At 36.4% G+C, this 19,929-nt stretch overlaps 1 pseudogene; it reads right to left on the bottom strand.

Annotated features, from left to right (window-relative positions):
• Nucleotides 1-7,794: 7,794 nt before the first annotated feature.
• Nucleotides 7,795-19,929, bottom strand: part of LOC121031375 (60S ribosomal protein L3-like) — a 113,742-nt pseudogene continuing 101,607 nt past the window's right edge.

Below are 19,929 nucleotides of genomic sequence, written 5' to 3'. Positions count from 1 at the left end.
CAATAAATAAACTGAAAATTTTGTAACAAGCGGTGGAGTAATACATATTAATTCTGAACAGATTGACACTGTAATTTGGGATAAAAACCATAATGATTACAGAACGCAGTCAGTGTAAGTCAAGTCTGATGGACTGGAACAGATGTGTCCACCTGTTTAGAGCCCAGCTCTGCATCACTTGGGATGCATAATGTGACTCAGGTCTGTAACATTAGCTGTTTGGAAAGGTATACAGGTTAGGAAAAAGGAGAAATGTCAAATTTTGGATCATTTTTTTATTCCCCTTTGTAGCTGTTGAGGTCAAAAAATACATGAAAGCGCACTAAGGACTCAAAATAAGTCCAGAGCACATGTAAACATGAATACATGCCTTTCATCAGAAATGAATTTGGAAAGCTTCATAAAGGACATTTCAAGGACGGGAGGACAAAATAGATGGAGTTTTCATTTCCCTAAAATTGATAAATTCTGTGTAAATTAACTTAATACAAGTTTTTAAACAAATGCTAAAGCAAATGAAGAAAGGTGGAGAGAGACTCCAACATTAAAACGTTCCTGCCCAGGGGCACTCCGTGTATCCAGTACCAAGTAAGAATAGGCTCTTGTGAATATTTATCATTTGAATCATCGGAAAAATCTTCTTTTTGACAGAATATGCCCCAGGTCTCTAAAGATTATACTGAATGTCATTAGGGGGTAATTTTATGTTTTCTCAAGGTGGAACGAAACATCTCTACTATGATCATAAATATGTCTTTTTATTACAAGAGAATTTTAATGTGTGGTCATAAGCATCATTCATTTTAAACATTGAATCTTATAGATGCTACTATTAAGAATTGCCTTTTTGTGCTATTCAGTCTTTCTTAAATTTATTAACAAGATCGAGTACATTTATGTTACTCTCCCTTCTTGCTGTCAGCCTCTGGGTATTTAACCAATTCTTAACCTATGGAGTCTCTATTATTCTAAGGATAAAATATCATTTTATCACTCTCATACCTCCCTTATAATCTTGAACTGTGTTTGTCAGAGATATTTTATATTAAGAGATTGGACTTTCACTATGAAGATTTTTCTTGGAATGAGATACTCAAATTTCATAATGGAAAGATACAAGTCAGTTTAGAAAACTTAAGATACAGTCCTGGCAAAAAGCTATCAGCCAGATGAAACCTATCAGAAACACCCAAGGAGATTTTACGGTTTTACATTTCCTGCTTGTCCCTTTCTAAACATGGAAGAACTAGGGGAAAATCTTCCCAGTGCAGTCTGTATTCATTACCATACTTGAAAGAAGCTTTAATATTCCAAGAATAACAATTGTGGGGTGCCTGGCTGGTTCAGGCAGTACAACAGGCAACTCTTGATCTCAGGGTTGTGTGTTCAAGCCTCATGCTGGGCATAGAGCTTACTTAAAAATAAAAAATAAATTGGGGCGCCTGGGTGGCGCAGTCGGTTAAGCGTCCGACTTCAGCCAGGTCACGATCTCGTGGTCCGTGAGTTCGAGCCCCGCGCCGGGCTCTGGGCTGATGGCTCGGAGCCTGGAGCCTGTTTCCGATTCTGTGTCTCCCTCTCTCTCTGCCCCTCCCCCGTTCATGCTCTGTCTATCTCTGTCCCAAAAATAAATAAAAAACGTTGAAAAAAAATAAAAAATAAAATAAATAAATAAAATAAAATATTCCAAAAAACCCCCACAAAGAAAACAGTGGCTAATGGCATCATGGGTTTTTCAAGAAAAGAGTTTGACTTTTTGCACGCAAGGAGGTGTACAAACTTTAATGGGTGTACAAAAAGGTATAACTAATATTAATAGGTAATATATATGCAAGTGTTCTATTTTGAGGGGCAACAGAATGGTTGAAGTATTTGTTAGAGATTTCTGCTTTAGGTTAAAAAATTTACAAGTGTTCAGAAAAATTGATATGTTTTATACAGTTCTGCATATAGTATATTTGCTATCTTAGAAGTGTTTTATTTTACAGTATTTAGTAAATAATGACAGAAATAAATGCTGTAAATCATGACCTAATTAGTACAGTACTATTAATTTATACATAAAACATATTGTAGTACGAGGTAACTAAGACTTCTTTGTGTCTAAATTAGTCTTTTTGTATTCTGGCTGTGGATTGACTGGGAATTTTTAAAACAATACTGATGTCTCAGTCCCCAAACCTCCTTCCTGAGATTGTGATATAATTGACCCTCGGTGGGGCCCAGGTATTGAATTTATAAAATCTCTTCATGTCATTTTATTTGTAAAGTTAGTATTGAGAAACACTATCTTGACTGTTTTGTTTTTAAACTAGTGAGTCTTTGTGAGGGGGGAAAAAAAAACAAGCAGATGAAATAGTATGTTCACATAAACTTGTATAAGATTTTACAGTTGTCAAAAGAGTTTCAATCCCATGGGGACGGACTGGCTAATTAAGGATTAAAAGAGGTAAGTAAGATTTGGGGGGATCATTTAAATAAATTTTGAGGTTGTCAAGGAATACTTTTTGGGGAAGGAGATTTCAAATCTGTGGAATGAAGTAGAAGCAGGATTGCAAGGTGCATCTGGGTTGTAGCATGTATCAACACTTCATTCCTTTTTATGGCTAAATATTCCATGGTATGGATGTATCACAGGAAGCCAGTAACCAAAGACATACCTTACATGATTCCACTTGTAGGAAATATTCAGAATACGCGAATCTACAGAGACAGAATGTAGGTTAGTTGTTGCCTGGGACTGGGTTAGGAGAGTATAAGATGGGAGAGTAATAAGTAAAGGGTAAAGGGTTTCACTCTGGGGTGATGAAAATGTTCTAAAATTGACTACGGTGATGGTTGCACTTGTCTGTGAATATACAAAAGCCCATTGAATTATACAGTTTAAATGGGTGAATTGTATGGCATGTAAAATATATCTCAATAAAGTTGTTGATGGGTGAAATAAATGATAGGGTTTAAGGAGTGCACTTGTCATGGTGAGCTCTAAGTGATATATGGAATTGTTGAATCACTATAGTGGACACCTGAAACTAATATAACACTGTACGTTAAGTCTACTGGAATTAATTTTTTTTAAATAAAAAAAAGAAATCCATTTTTTAAGCAGATTTTTTGAAAACAGTAGGCTTGCCAAACGCTGACTGCACAATAATCTTCTCTGACCCAAAGGCAATTCTTAGTAATCCAGGCTTAAAAATAATATCAGAATCATTCCTGGCAATCAGAAATATTTGTGCATGCCTAAGTCTGTTCCCTTTTAGGAGTGATCAGAGGAAACCTCTGAGGTGTTAGTATCTGCTTGAACATGAGACAAAAAGAACGTGAACTATCTGTACTGTGATAGCTGTCTCAAAGCCACACATATTTCCAGCGGTAAAAAGAAAAAAAGTAAAACTGGATAAAATAGCTTAAGCACAAACATCGACTAGAAAGTGACTTGTGCTGACTGTTTGGTGATGACCAGATAGCCAGGGAAAATAATCTGAGTGGACGTACTAGAAGTGAACAGTGTGGGAACAATAGACTTAGTAGAATTAATTTAGATTTGGTTAACAAAGAAATCACCAGGCTACCAAAAACAACCTCCTGTGGGGGAGAAATTAGTGTCTGGAATTGGTACAATATATTGTCTAAAATTCTGAGCTGTCAACAATTTTTGAGTTGGAAAGCACAATAACAGTGATGAAAAATATCAGTAGGTGGGCTCAAGAGTCGATTTGATCAACACAGGAAAATAATCAGTAAATATGAAGATAAACTGAGATTATACAATGGGAATAATGGAGAAAACTGGAAATTATTAACAGAGACTCTGAGAAATATGGGGCATCATTAAGTATATCAAAATATGTGTGTAATACCAGAAAAGCAAGAAAGGGACACAAAAATATATTAGAAGAAATAATGGCTGAAAACTTCCCAAATGTAGAGAAAATCCTAATGTACCTACCTAAGAAGTTAAAAATTCCAAGTAGAAAAAAATGCCAAAAAAATCCAGATCCAAACACCTCATAGTCAAAATGTTGACAGCAAACGATAGAAAATCTCAAAAGTTCTAAGAGACAAATCACACATCATGCACAAGAAGAAAAAAAAATCACAATAAGATTAACAGCCAACTTTTCATCAAAGCAATGAATCTCATAAAACAATGAGATGATAGAAATTGCTGAAGTGTACCAACTGTCATCCAAGAATTTAATATCAGAAAAAACTATTTTTAGAAACGAAGGTGAAAGAAAGACATTCCAAGAAGCCAAAACCCAGAGAATTTAGTTTGTTGCTAGAGGCTATACCTCCCAAAAATACAGTAGTATGCTTATCAGGCTGAAAGGAAAAGACACTAAGCAGTAATTTGAATCCACATGCAAGAACATAATTATCCTTTTAAAGAGGGAATTATGTAGGTAATTTTAAAATAAAGTGTAGGGGCGCCTGGGTGGCGCAGTCGGTTAAGCGTCCGACTTCAGCCAGGTCACGATCTCACGGTCCGTGAGTTCGAGCCCCGCGCCGGGCTCTGGGCTGATGGCTCGGAGCCTGGAGCCTGTTTCTGATTCTGTGTCTCCCTCTCTCTCTGCCCCTCCCCCGTTCATGCTCTGTCTCTCTCTGTCCCCCAAAAAATAAATAAACGTTAAAAAAATAAATAAATAAAATAAAATACAGTGTAATTGCATATTTCTTCCCCATTCTTGCCTTGATTACAAATATGAAAACATCTAAAATAGGTAGAAATCAGCATAGTAATTTAAAATAATAAATAAAATTTATTTACTTATTTAAATAAATTTAATAAATTTAAAATACATAAATTTATTTATTATTATAAGTAAATAAAAGCTTCCCACAAAGAAAAGTCCAGGCCCGATATTTCATTGGTGAAATCTACCAAACATTCAAAGAAGATTTCATACCAATACTTAACATACTCTTCCAAAGTATAAAAAAGGAGGGAACATTTCCTAACTCATCATATATAATGCCATTTTAATCACAATACCCAAACCAAAGACCTCACAAAGAAAACTACAGGCCAATATCCCTTATGAATATTAAGATACACTCAAAACTTCTCAAACAAAACTTCTCAACAAACAAAACTTCTAAACAAACTGCTATCAGCACCATACAGAGTTGTACACCATGACTAAGTACAATTGATCTCAGGAATGCATGGTTTAACTTCTAGAAATAAAAAAAATAATACATCTTATTAATTAAGGATAAAACTCATATTATCATCTAAGTATATGCAGAAAGCATTTGCAAAAACTCAATACAATTTCATGATAAAGCTACTCAGTAAACCATATATAGAAGAGACCTTCCTTACCAATATACAAAAATAGGCCATCCACAAAAAGTCCACAGCCAACGTTATACTTAAGATCAGAAACAAGACAAGTCTGCTCTTGCCATATCTATTTAAAATTGTATTGGACATCTTAGCTAGGGTTATTAGGATCAAGAAATAAAAGTCATACAGATTATGAAGGAAGAAGGAAGACTACTTTAAAAAAATTTTTTTAATGTTTGCTTATTATTGAGAGACAGACACAGAGCTTGAGCAGGGGAGGGGTAGAGAGAGGGGGAGACATAGAATCTGAGATAAGCTCCAGGCTCTGAGCTATCAGCACAGAGCCCAATGCAGACTTGAACCCACAAACTGTGAGATCATGACCTGAGCCGAAGTTGGTCGCTTAACCAACTGAGCCACCCAGGCGCCCTAGAAGGAAGACTATTTTTATTGCAGATGACACGGTCCTATATATAGAATATCCTAAGGAATATGTACACACACATTATTGGAATAAGTTTAGCAAAGCTGTAGTATACAGATCAATACTTGAAAATCAATTGTATTTTTATAAAATAACAATGTTCTGAAAATAAAATTTAAGAAAATAATTCCATGTATAATAGTATCAAAAAGAATAAAATACTTAAATACAAACTTAAGTGCAAAACTTGTACACCGAAAATTACATAACATCATTGCAGGAAACTAAGGATCTAAATAAGTCATAAGACATCGCTTGTTTATGTAGTAGAAGACGTAACTGTTTGGATAGCAACACTCCCCAAACTGAAGTACAGATTCAATGCAATCCATATCAAAAGCCCAGCTGGATTTATTTTTTTCTTTTACAAGTTAATCTTTCAAGTATGATAAGGGATGAAATCTAGAATACCCAAAGAACTATAATTCAACAATACAAAGACGACACAATTTAAAAACAAAGAATTTGAATAGACATTTTTCCAAAAAAAATATACAAATGGCCAATAAGCACATGAGAAGATGCTGAAAATCATTGGTCATTAGAGAAATAAAAATCAAAACTGGAAAGGGATCCCACTTGACACCCACTAGGATTGCAATAATCAAAAAGATGTATAATAAATGCTGCTAAGGATGTGGACGAATTGGGACCCCCCTACACATTCCTGGTGGGAATATAAGCTGGCTACTTTGAAAACAGTTTGGCAACCACTCAAAAAAGTAAAGATGGAGTTACCATAGTGCACAACAACTCCTTTTCTACCTGGGAGACATGAAAACATTCATCCTTAGGAAAGCTTATGCTCCTCACAGCATTTTTCATAATAGTTGAAAGGTGGAATTGATTTCCATTGGCAGTAAAAAGAAATGAAGTGCTGAGACATGCTACAACCTGTCTGAACTTTGACAATATACTAGTGAAAGAATCCAGTCACAACACACCATTCATTGTATGTTTCCGTTTATATGAAATATAATGAGGTGACTCCATAGCGACAGAAAATGACTTGCTTAGGGCTCATAATAGGGATATGGGTGTGAGTTGCTTTGGGGAGGGACTAAAGTGTTCTAAAGTTCTATTGTAGTGATAGCGAACAATCCTGTGAATACATGAAAGGGGGGCCTTAAAGGAGTGAATCAGATAGTACCTGAATTATACCGCAGTAAAATTGTTTAAAAGATAATTGCTTACATGGAAAATAATGTATTAGTTTAAAATGTGTGGATGTATAATGAATGAAAACAATAGCAAAAAAGACTAGGAAAAATATATTGCAAGGTTTTTATAATATTAACAAAGGAGAAAAGTTGAATCATAAAAAGTACTCAGACAACACTGAGTAATGTATATAATCATTGAATTACTACATTGAACATCTGAAACCAAGATAACACTCTATATTAATTTTACTGAAATTAAAAATACTCAGACAATTCAAATACTGTCAGAAAAACAGATAAATTGAAACAAAGAACAGATGCTACGGAGAGATAACAAATGACAAGATGTACTACTTTATTTCAAGACTTATTATAAAGCTCAGTAATTAAGACTGTATGGTAATATAGAGAAATGCATCAGTGGGACAGAATAGAGAGTTCAAAAAGAGACCTACACAAACATGAAGTGAAAAAGAATTCTGGGGTGGGGGTTGGAGATGACAGTTTAAAATATTAGTGCTGTGGGAAAATTGCATATAAACATACAAAAAAAAACCCCTATATTTAATTGATGTTTTGCATCATATGTAAAAAGTAGCTCAAAAGAGATCAAGACATAGATATAAATCCCAATGTTACAAAAGTTCTAGAGGAAATCACAGGAGAAAATCTTTGTAATCTTATATTAGGTAAAGATTTCTGAGATACCACAATCAAAAGCACAATCAATAAAAACCATCAAACTTAAAAAACATTTCAATTTGAAAGACACTATGAAGAGAATGAAAAGCTATGGACTGGAAGAAATATTTGCAAAGCATGTATTTGTTTTTGCTTTGTTTGTCCATTGGAAACTAATTTTTATTGAGATCCCACAACCTGCACAATCTGCTCTTGACATTAAGCTCTTTCTTCCTTTGCAATTGGGTCTTAAGTAGTCCTATGAATACTTTCTTCTCCTCCACAGTCTGGAGTCAGCCATAGCCAATCTTGGAGGTGGTGTCAATGAACTTGAGGTCATTTTTCTTCAGGGCCCACTGTTTAGTCTGTACCAGAAGGACTTGTGGAAAGGAACCAAATGCTTCTTGGTTCCCACCACATAGCCTTTTGGCACGATAAAGTCTTGGGTCACTTCACCATAGTGGACAAAGCCACCAGAGGATTGATCTTCTCGTTAGATAATAATCAGCGGAAGCCTTGTTCTTGATCACTTTGCCATCTGTGATGAGATAGCCTTGTTGATCTCCTTGTTAATCACAGGGCAGCGATGATAGCCTTTCTGCCCAGCCTGAGCCATGCAGAAGGCCACGGGGCAGGATGCCATGCCCCAATACAGGCAAGCTTGTGCAGTTCCTGGTGTTTCATGGGCTAGCTTCTTGGTGTGTTAGCAGCTGGTGACCCCTTTGTAGCCTTTGCCCTTGGTGACGCTAGTGACAACAATCATCTCATCTTGTCCAGACACTTGTTTCATAGGCGCCTGCTGCTCCAGCCTCATGGGCCCAGTCCAGCTTCTCAGCCACTGTACCTCCATTCACCTGGATCTCCATGAGGCGGGCCTTCTTCTGGAACAGACACACATCTGGGTGTGAAGGACGATGTGGATGATCTGACAGTACTTCTTCATGCTGTTGAAGTCCTTTTGTAGCTGCTGCTTGTTGTCATCATCCTGCCGCTTTTTTTTTTTTCAACGTTTTTTATTTATTTTTGGGACAGAGAGAGACAGAGCATGAACGGGCGAGGGGCAGAGAGAGAGGGAGACACAGAATCGGAAACAGGCTCCAGGCTCTGAGCCATCAGCCCAGAGCCTGACGCGGGGCTCGAACTCACGGCCCGCGAGATCGTGACCTGGCTGAAGTCGGACGCTTAACGACTGCGCCACCCAGGCGCCCCATCCTGCCGCTTTTTTAATGTATATAGAAAACCTTAAAGATAAGCATTGCAAATATTGGAATTTTTCTTTTCAAGGCAAGCCTTTCAGTAGGTATGGACACAAAATTATTTAGAAACCTTCTGTCCTCAGTAATGAAAATAAAGTTGAGTTAAATGAAGTTGGGCAAAAAAAAAAAAAAAAATTACATTTATGATTCAGTAGTTATAGGACCAAAATTAAGACGGAGAAATAGATATAGAAAGAACAAAACATACCAGCAAGTTCTCATGACTAGTTTACAATAATAGAATTACAATTCCTGTGTACTCTATGAACTTGGGGGTACATATTCCACAATCTTAAAGTACAGCACTATAGTGAAAGTAGTGTCCCACTAGCTCCTTGGAGATTGAGAGACAGGATAGAATTATGAGGAAAGGAAGGAAAATGTTTCAGAATAGTTTCAAGGTTAAAAAAGAAAATGAAGCAACTATCTATGTTGTGAAACAAAAAGCAAAGGAAGAAGATATCATATTTCAAAGAAGTGTATGGTCTCCATATCCCTTTGTGAAGTGTATGAAAAATTGAAATAGAAAATTGTCATTTTGAATTTACCCTTTGACATTTAAACTATGCGGCTTTAGTGGAACTCAGTCTAAGGGACGTTTTTCCTGTTTGAATCATAAACAGAAAATGATCTGCATGATTATTTCCCAAGTCCTCCCAAGGGTAATGCACATCAAACTCCATTCTAGATGCATAGGATAATGAAGTTAATTCATACATAAAAATGGAGGCCTGAGTGCATTAACTGGGACTTAATTCCCTCAAGAAATCCCAGTTGAGAATGTTCTAGAGTGAATCAAAAGTTTTTTTTTTACAGGATAACTTCACAGAAACCAAGGGTAAAGTATAGGCAGGTTTTTGGAATCTGACATTTCCTGACAAAAGAATCAGATTAACCAATTTTAAACTAGGATTATTTCAAAGAATTAGTGCCATGTAGCAAAAACTGCCTACTAGGGACTTACTTGTGAGAGAAACTGTTGGTAAGATCACTGTGAGCTGTCTCAGAAAGTCAAATGAGAACTGTGTGTGTGTGCATGTACTGTGTATGTGTGTATTTGAGGATGCTGGGGAACTAGTCCTATTTATTCCTCTTCCTTTTTTTAAATGATGTAGAATTGGCATATAACATTTAAAAAGTTTAGGTGTACAACATCCTAATTTGCTATTTGAATGTACTACAAAGTGATCACTCCTAAAGGTCTAGTTGCAATCTCTCACAATTGACCCCCTTTTTTCTTCTATGAATTTTATGGTTTCTCATCTGAAGTCTTAATCTGTTTTGGGTTAATTTTCATGTATGGTATAAGATAATGGTCCAGTTTAATTGTTTTGTATGGACTCTCTCATTTTTCCAACACTCTCCTTTCTCCATTGTATGTTTTTTGGCTCTCTTGTCATAAATTAATTGTCCAAATGTGCATAGGACATTTAGTTATTAGTTTTCATTTCTGTTACAGTGATTTATGTGTCTTTTTTAATGCCATTAGCATACTGTTTTGATTAGTACAGCTTTAAAATATAGTTTAAAGTCACAGAGCATGCTGTCTTCAGCTTTGCTCTTCTTTCTCAAGATGTCTTTGGCTATTTGGGATTTTTTATTGTTCCACACAATATTTAGAATTACTTGTTTTATCTTTGATTAAAATCCTTTTGGAATTTTGATAGGAATTGCATCAAATCCATAAATTGCTTTGGGTAGTATGAACATTTTAACAATATTCTTCCACTCCATGAGCATGAAAAAATGTTTCCATTCATTCGTGTCTTCAATTTCTTTAATCAGCATCATTCTTAATAGTGTAGAGGTCTTTGACCTTCTTGGCTAATTTTATTCTTAGGTATTTTATTATTTTTATGTAATCATAAATGGGATTGCTTTTTTGATTTCTCTTTCTGATAATTTATTTGTGTGTAGAAGTGACATAGATTTCTGTATGTTGGCTTGTATATTCTGCTACTTTATTAAACTCATTCTTAGTTTTAACACTCTTTTGATTGACTCCTTTGGGTTTTCTTTATACAGTATCATGCTATTTGCAATTTACAGGAAGATTTACTTCTTCCTGTCTGACTTGGATGCGTCTTATTTATTTTTACTTCCTGATTGCTATGGCTAAGACTTCCAATACTCTGTGGGCATCCTTGTCTTGTACCTGATCTTAGGGTAAAAGCTTTCAAGTATTTATCATTGAGTATGATGTCAGCTGTTGGATTGTTATATGAAGACTTTATTATATTTAGGTACATTGCCTACATAACCACTTTGTTAAGAGTTTATTTTTTATCTCAAGTGGATATTAATTTTGTCAAAAGAAGTTTCTGCAGCTATTGAGATGATCCTATAATTTTTACCCTTCATTTTGTTAGTGTGGTGTATCATGTCGATTGATTCATGGATGTTGAATCAGTCTTGCATCCCTGGAATAAATAATTCCACTTGATCATAGTGTTTGAAACTTTGTATGGATAAATATGGTTTGCTAATATTTTATTGAGGATTTTTTTTTATCAATGTTTAGGAGTAATGCTGGCTTGTGATTTTCTTTCTTTCTTTTTTTTTTTGTGGTGTTCTTGTCAAGTTTGGGCATCAGAGTAATGCTGGCCTCATGAAACCAGTTTGGAATTATTCCTTCCTTTTCAGTTTTTTTGAAGAATTTGAGAAGGGTAGATAATAAATCTTTGAATGTTTGGTAGAATGCACCAGTGAAGCCATCTGGTTCTAGACTTTTGTTTTCTGGAAGGTTTTTTATTACTGGTTCCTTATCTTTACTAGTAATTTATGTTGATATTTTTTGTTTTTTTCTGATTCAGTTCTGGGAGACTGTATGTTTCTAGGCATTTATTCATTTCTTCTATGTTGTCCAATTTGTTGGTGTATAATTGTAGTAGTCACTTATAATTTTATTTCTATGGTTGTCAGTTACTTCTCTTTTATTTCTGAATTTGTTTATTAGAGCCATTTCTCTTTTTTTCTTGGTTAGTTTAGGTAAAGGTCTGTCAATTTTGTTTATCTTTTCAAAGAACTATCTCATACTTTAGTTGACACTTTGTATTTTAGAAAATTTTTCTTACTCTTTTTCTATTTCATTTGCTTCCACTGTGATCTTTATTATTTTCTTCTACTGACTTTGAACTTTATTTTTTCTTCTTTTTCTGGCTTCTTAAGGTGTTAGTCTAGATTATTTATTTGAGATTTACTTTTGAGGTAGGCCTGTATTGCTATGACCTTTCCTTTTTATTTTATTTTATTATTTTTATTTTATCTTGAGAGAGAGCAGTGCACAAGCAGGGGGAGGGGCAGAGAGAGTTCTAAGCAGTTTCTGCACTGTCAGTGCCACCCGGGTGCCTCACATGATCTTCCCTCGTAAAACTACTTTTGTTGTATTCCAAAGATTTTTGTATGTTGTACTTCGGTTTTATTTGTTCCTAGGTATAGTTTGATTTCTTCTTTGATTTCTGGATGAGTCATTGGTTGCTTACTAGCATGTTGCTTAATCTCTGTGTTTTCATGGTCTCTCAAGTTTTCTTGTAATTGATTTATAGTTTTGTACCATTGTGGTGGGAGAGGCTATTTGATATAATTTTAATCTTGAGTTTATTGAGACTTGCTTTGTGGCCTACTATGTGCTCTACCCTGGAGGATGTTCCATGTGCACTTGAGAGTGCATACTTGGGGGCACGTGGGTGGCTCAATCGGTTAAGCATCTGACTCTTGATTTCAGCTCAGGTCATGATCTCACATGGGGGGAGCAAGCCCAGCATTAGGCAACATGCTAAGGATGGAGCCTGTGTGGGATTTTCTTTCTTTCTTTCCCCCTGCCCCTCTCCCTCACAGGTGCTCTCTCTCTCTCTCTCTCTCTCTCTCTCTCTCTCTCTCAAAATAAATAAACATTAGGAAAAAAGAATGCTTATTTTGTTTCTTTTGGATGGAATGTTCTATAATATCTACTAAGTCTATCTAGTCTAATGTGTCATTTAAGGCCAATGTTCTCTTATTTAAAAAAAAATTAAAAAAAGTTTTAACGTTTATTTATTATTGAGAAACAGAGACAGAGCATGAGCATGGGAGGTGGAGAGACAGGGGGAGACACAGAATCCAAAGCAGGCTCCAGGCTCTGCACTGTCAGCACAGTGCCTGATGCAGGGCTCAAACTCACAAACCATGAGATCATGATCTGAGCTGAAGTTGGACACTTGACCAACTGAGTCACCCAGCTGCCCCAACATTGGCTTTCTTTTAATATCTGTTTGCATGAAATATCTTTTTCAAACGCTTCACTTTGAGTCTGTGTCCTTCTCAAATTTAATTTTTATTTAAAAAAATTTTTTTTTCAATTTATTTTTGAGAGAGAGGGCACAAGTTGGGGAGGAACAGAGGGGTGGGGGGAAAGAGGATATGAAGTGGGCTCTGTGCTGATAGCAGCAAGCCTAAAGTGAGGCTCGAACTCAGGAACCATGAGATCATGACCTGAGCTGAAGTTAGATGCTCAACGAATGGCGACACTCAGGGGCCCTTCTGTGTCCTTAATTCTAAAGTGAGTCTTTGTAGGATGCATATAGATGGGTCTTGTTTTTGTTTTTGTTATTTTTTTAAATCCATTTATCTACTCTGTCTTTTGACTAGAGAATTTAGTCCATTTTCATCTAAAGCAACTTTTGAGAATTAAGTACTCACTGGTATTTTGATAATTGTTTTCCAGTTGTTTCCATAGTTCCTCTCTCTTCTTTCTCTTCTGGTTTGATGGTTTTCCATAGTGCTGTTTATATTCCTTTCTAATTTTTTGTGTGTTTTTACTGTAAGCTTTTGCTTTGTAATTAGTGTGGGGTTCATAGAAAATTTCCTGTGTATATGCCAGTACATTTTGAGTGATAGCAACTTAATTCTGTACGTATTACAAAACTTCACTTTCTTTCTCCCCTTACTGTGTTTTATGTTTTGATGTCACATATTCACCTTGTTATTTTATGCTTCCCTTACCCAATTATTGTAGTTTGTGTTAATTCTTCTTTCTTTGTCTTTTAACTTCATACTTACTTTATTAGTTACTGATCAACTACTTTACTATTTTTCATTTCCAATGAAATTTTTACTCGTGTATGTTTTCCTGTTATCAATGCCATTTCTTTTCAGTTTAGAGAAGTCCCTTTAACATTTCTTGTAGGACAGTTTAGTGGTGAAGAGCTCCTTTAGCTTTTACTTATCTGGAAAACTCTTAGACTCTTTTTCAATTCTAACTGATAACCTTGTAGTATACAGAATTCTTGGTTGGAAGTTTTTCCTTTCAGTAATTTGAATATGTCATGCCACTCTCTTCTGGGTTGGAAAATTTCTGCTAAGAAATTTGCCCATAGCCTTATGGGTTTTCCCTTGTATGTGTTATGTTGCTTTTCTCTTGCTACTTTTAACTTTTACTACCTTAATCATCTTGTGTTTTGGTGTGGATCTCTTTGGGTTCATCTTTTTGGAACTCTCTGGGATTCCTAAATCTATATGTCTGTTTCCTTCTCCACATTAGGGATGTTTTCAGCTAATATTTCTTTAAGTACTTTTCCTGGACTATTTCTCTCTTCTCCTACTGGGACCCGTATTATGCAAATCTGTTCTGCTTGATGTTTTCCCAAAGGTCCTTCAAGTTGTTGTTTGTTGTTGTTGTTTTAAATTTTCTTTTCTTTAGTTGCGTTGTCTAGGTGAGTTCTATTTCTTTGTCTTCCAGCTTGCTGATCCAATCTATAGCTTCATCTAGTCTGCTGTTGAATCCCTATAGTGTATTTTTTTGTTCAGTTATTGTTTTCTTCAGCTCTGTAACTGCTGTTTGAATCTTCCATGTTTTTTCTATCTCTTTGTTGAGGATCTCTCATGTGCATCTTCTTTCAAGTTTGGTGAGCATCTTTATGACCATTACTTTGAATTTTTTATCAAGTAGATTGATTATTTCCATTTCATTAATGTCTTTTTCTGATATTTTGTTTTTCTATTTGGAACACATTCCTCTGTCTCCTCATTTTGCCTGGCCCTCTGTTTCTATGTATTAGGCAAACGAACTACCTCTCTCAGTCTTGAAGAGACCAATGTAGATGTCACATGGAGTCCAGAAATCCAATCCCATCCATCTGACCACGAAAGCTAGATGATCAAGAGACATCTTCTGTGTGGGCTACTATGGTGGGGCATGTCTGTGACACAGTGGTAGGCAGGACTGGGGTTAGTGCTCCCGCACCATGCAGCTGCACTGAGTGGGGTTGCACCAGACTGGCTGTGGTGTGATACAGTGTGGGGGTAGGCAAGACTGATACCCAGCCCAGCTGTGACACATTGCTGTGCTGGTGCATGGAAGTGGGCTGGACTGTTGCCAATCTCAGTTACAAGGGTTTGTTGCCCTGTATGTGTGGGGGAGTTTCTCAGCTGGTATGCCCACATGCTTTAGGCAATTTAGAGGAATAGTTTAAATATGGTGCTTGCCAGACCAATCTTAGTAAGGTAAAATGAAGTTGCAAATATGGCACCTGCCAGGGTCTCTGTCACTCAGAGAAAATCCAAGCAGTTTGCTGTCTCCCCAGTAGATGCTTTAAGATTAGTAAGTGAGTCTCTTCCATATATGATCTAAGTACTTTCAAACTGGTGTTTCCTTGTTTTTGTTTTTCACTGGGTTCCTGGATAAGTGAGCTTTTTTTTGTCAGACCTTGAACAGATTCTCCATTCATTACATTTCCATGGTTGTTGGATATAATTCCTGTTGGTTTTTAAAGCCCAGTGTTTAGGGGCTCATCTCTCTTGTGTAGTATCTGAAGAGTTTCTGATGTAGATCACAAACCCCTCATGTCTCAGAGGAAAGTTCTCTATTTTTAGATTCCCTCTTGCTGGTGGATTACCATGCCTGGGGTTGAGAATTTTGGTGAGATAGTGTCACTGCCTCTCTTACCTGTCGTGATGTTCTCCTTTTCTTCCTTTGTTGTGGAGACTGTGTTCATTCAATTTTGAGGCTTTTTCAGAGGAAATTATTCCATATGAAGTTGTATACTTCTTGTATCCATGGGAGGGTGTGAGCTCAGAATCTTCTTATATGGTTGTCGTGAACCCAATCTCTTTTTTTTCCTAAGTTAAACATTTGCTACCCATCCTCTTTGTTGATATTCCAAGTTCATCTTTATTCTGTGTGGTTCTGGACTTAGATGACACTTTCTGTTTCAAGGACTTGATTTTAAAATTGCTTATGCACCCTTAAAAATTTGTTGTTGTTTTTATTATACTCTGCAAAATGGGAAGTGCCAATTTTCCTTATAATCCAAAGAAGGATTTTTTTTTCTTTTTCATAGTCCTACAGTCATCTTTTTAAATTTTTTTTAAAAAAAGTTTATTTTGCCCAAAGCAATCTACACATTCAATGCAATCCCAATCGAAATTGCACCAGCATTCTTCTTGAAGCTAGAACAAGCAATCCTAAAATTTGTATGGAACCACAAAAGACCCCGAAAAGCCAGAGTAATATTGAAGAAGAATACCAAAACAGGAGGCATCACAATCCCAGACTTTAGCCTCTACTACAAAGCTGTAATCATCAAGACAGCATGGTATTGGCACAAAAACAGACACATAGACCAATGGAATAGAATGGAGACTCCAGAATTGGACCCACAAATGTATGGCTAACTAATCTTGGACAAATCAGGAAAGAATATCCGATGGAAAAAAAGACAATCTCTTTAACAAATGGTGCTGGGAGAACTGGATAGCAACACGTAGAAGAATGAAACTAGACCACTTTCTCACACCATTCACAAAGATAAACTCAAAATGGATGAAGGACCAGAATGTGAGACAGGAAACCATCAAAACCCTAGAGGAGAAAGCAGGAAAATACCTCTCCGACCTGAGCCGCAGCAATTTCTTACTTGACACATTTCCATAGGCAAGGAAATTAGAATCAAAAACTATTGGGACCTCATCAAGGTAAAAAGCTTCTGCACTGCAAAGGAAACAATCAACAAAACTAAAAGGCAACCGATGGAATGGGAAAAGATATTTGCAAATGACATATGGGATAAAGGGATAGTATCCAAAATCTACAAAGAACTCACCAAACTCCACACCCCAAAAACAAATAATCCAGTGACGAAATGGGCAGAAGACATGAATAGACACTTTTCTAAAGACATCCATATGGCCAACAGACACATGAAAAAATGCTCAATGTCACTCCTCATCAGGGAAATACAAATCAAAACCACAATGAGATACCACCTCATGCTGGTCAGAGTAGCTAAAATGAACAAACAGGAGACTATAGATGTTGGTAAGGATGTGGAGAAACGGGAACCCTCTTGCACTGTTGCTGGGAATGCAAACTGGTGCAGCTGCTCTGGAAAACAGTGTGGAGGTTCCTCAAAACTTTAAGGGGCGCCTGGGTGGCTCAGTCAGTTGGGCGTCCGACTTCTCATGATCTCGCAGGTCACCATCTCCCAGTTGGTGGGTTCGAGCCCTGTGTCGGGGTCTGTGCTGACAGCTCAGAGCCTGGAGCCTGCTTGAAATTCTGTGTCTCCTCCTCTGTCTGCCCCTCCTATGCCCATGCTCTGTCTAACTCTCTCAATAATAAATAAACATTAAAAAAATTAAAAAAAAATTAAAAATAGATCTACCCTATGACCCAGCAATAGCACTGCTAGGAATTTACCCAAGGGATATAGGAGTGCTGATGCATAGGGGCACTTGTACCCCTGCTTGTTTATAGCAGCACTTTCAACAATAGCCAAATTATGGAAAGAGCCTAAATGTCCATCCACTGACAAATAGGTAAAGAAGATGTGGTTTATATATACAATGGAATACTACTTGGCAATGAGAAAGAATGAAATTTGGCCATTTGTAGCGACATGGATGGAACTGGAGAGTGTTATGCTAAGTGAAATAAGTCAGGCAGAGAAAGATACCATATGTTTTCACTCGTATGTGGATTCTGAGAAACTCAACAGAAGACCAGTGGGGAGGGGAAAGGGGAATAAAAAAAGTTACAGAGGGGGAAGGAGGCAAACCATAAGAGACTCTTAAAAACTGAGAACAAACTCAGGGTTGATGGGGGAGTGGAAAGTGGGTGATGAGCATTGAGGAGGGCACCTGTTGGGATGAGCACTGGGTGTTGTATGGAAACCAATTTGACAATAAACTTCATTTAAAAAATTTAAATAAAGTTCATCTATTTTGACAGAGAGAGAATGAGCAGGGGGAGGGGCAGAGAAAGAGGACAGAAAGAATCCAAGCAGTTTGCTTCTACCGTCCGCACAAAGCCCTATATGGGACTCAAACTCAGTAACTGTGAGATCATGACCCGAGGCAAAATCAAGAGTGGGATGCTTAACTGACTGAGCCACCCAGGCACCTTATTCCTATAGTCTTCTGATTTCAGAGTTTGATCTCATTTCTGCAGTCCCTTCACTAAAGAGAAAGCCGCATATATTTGATTCCTTTTTAAAATTTATTTTGAAGTAAATAATTTATGGGCATGGTATAAAATTTAAAAGTTGTAGGGATATCTGGGTGGCTCAGTCAGCTAAGCGTTTGACTCTTGATTTTGGCTCAGGTCATGACTCATGGTTTGTGAGTTCAAGCCCCAAACTGGGTTCTGTGCTGACAGTATGTAGTCTGCTTCATATTTTCTCTCTGTCTCTGTCTCTCTCCCCCTCCCCCTTCCCCTTCCTCTCTCCCTCCCTCTCCCTCTCTCTCTGTTCCTCCCATCCTCGCTCTCTATCTCAAAATAAATAAACTTTAAAAAAAGTTGTAAAAAAAAAACTTCATGAAATTTAAAGCTCTTCCTCACTCCTGTGTCTCAATTATTCAGTAATCCTTCCTAGAGATAATCAGCATTTCTAATTTCTTATATAAACCTTTTTATGTGTTATGTACATGGAGGTCATAATCCTCTTTATATCTCTTTTCTTTAAAAAAATGCTAGCTACTATAAATTATACACTGTTTTATTTATTTATTTATTTAATAGACAAGAAGGTGGGCCAGAGAGAGAAGGAGAGAGAGAATCTTAAGCTTGCTCCATGCCCAAAGCTGAGTCCAATGTGAGGCTTGATCTCAGGACCATGAAATCATGACCTGAGCCAAAATCAAGAGTCAGACAACTAAAAAAGTGAGCCACCCAACTGTCCCTAAAAATAATACTTTGTACACTGCTTTATTTGCAGCATAATAGAGAACATTTTATCTTACTTTTGGCAATAAAATTAATGTCTTGAGTGAAATGTAAAGTCAAAAGTGAGAAGGAAACTTTATTTCTTTGACACTAAATACTTCACTTGGTTGTCATACATTTTGACTTAACCAACAAAGGAAATATGTTCATATGGGGGTAGTATATAACTTATTAATTAAATGCCCTGGCTAGAGAATATAATTCATTAAATAACCTGAAGGAAATTGTTGAGAGCATGTTTAAATATCTCTTTGTTTTGAATTTTGTCATGTAGGTGAGAATTTAAAGTAGTGCTAAAGTTTAAGGGACCAGATATACGTAGTAGGAAATTGGTTTTAAGTGTGCCTTATTTACATTGGGTTTGTATAACTAATAACTCAAGATTTTTGCCAACTAACAGTTATGGCATTTTGGGGGGAAATGATTACTTGCAAACTGTCTTAGTTTTAGTTGGTGCTTTTGGTTTCTAAGAGGTCCTCATTTATGCCACAACATGGGAGAACATAAAACCACTCATTTGCTAATTTGAAAATAGTTCTGGATTAAAACCTGTTCTTATCTTAAGCTATTAACTCCTAATTCTTAAAAGAAGTGTTTTATGTTACCTTGGGAAAGATGTTACAGACTTTAAAAAACATAGTTTTTTTCTATCTGGGCCTCTTGGAATCTAACACATTCATTTGTTTGTAAGGAATAACCTGGGAAAGATGGTTTTATAGTACTGGCACTTGCAAAGTAGACTATATAATTAGCTTGACATGTAGTAAATGACTTTTTTTTTCCCCCATAAAGCCAACATTATACCAAATAACAATAACTTTTAGGAACGTTTCTAAGTCATTCCATTTTATTTTTAG

Source organism: Herpailurus yagouaroundi, unplaced genomic scaffold (assembly GCF_014898765.1).
Source record: "Herpailurus yagouaroundi ecotype Mexico unplaced genomic scaffold, PumYag 141, whole genome shotgun sequence".
NCBI classification, from domain to species: domain Eukaryota; kingdom Metazoa; phylum Chordata; class Mammalia; order Carnivora; family Felidae; genus Herpailurus; species Herpailurus yagouaroundi.
The sequence above is the reverse complement of the archived record's forward strand: the minus strand, read 5'-3'. Positions and strand labels throughout refer to the sequence as shown.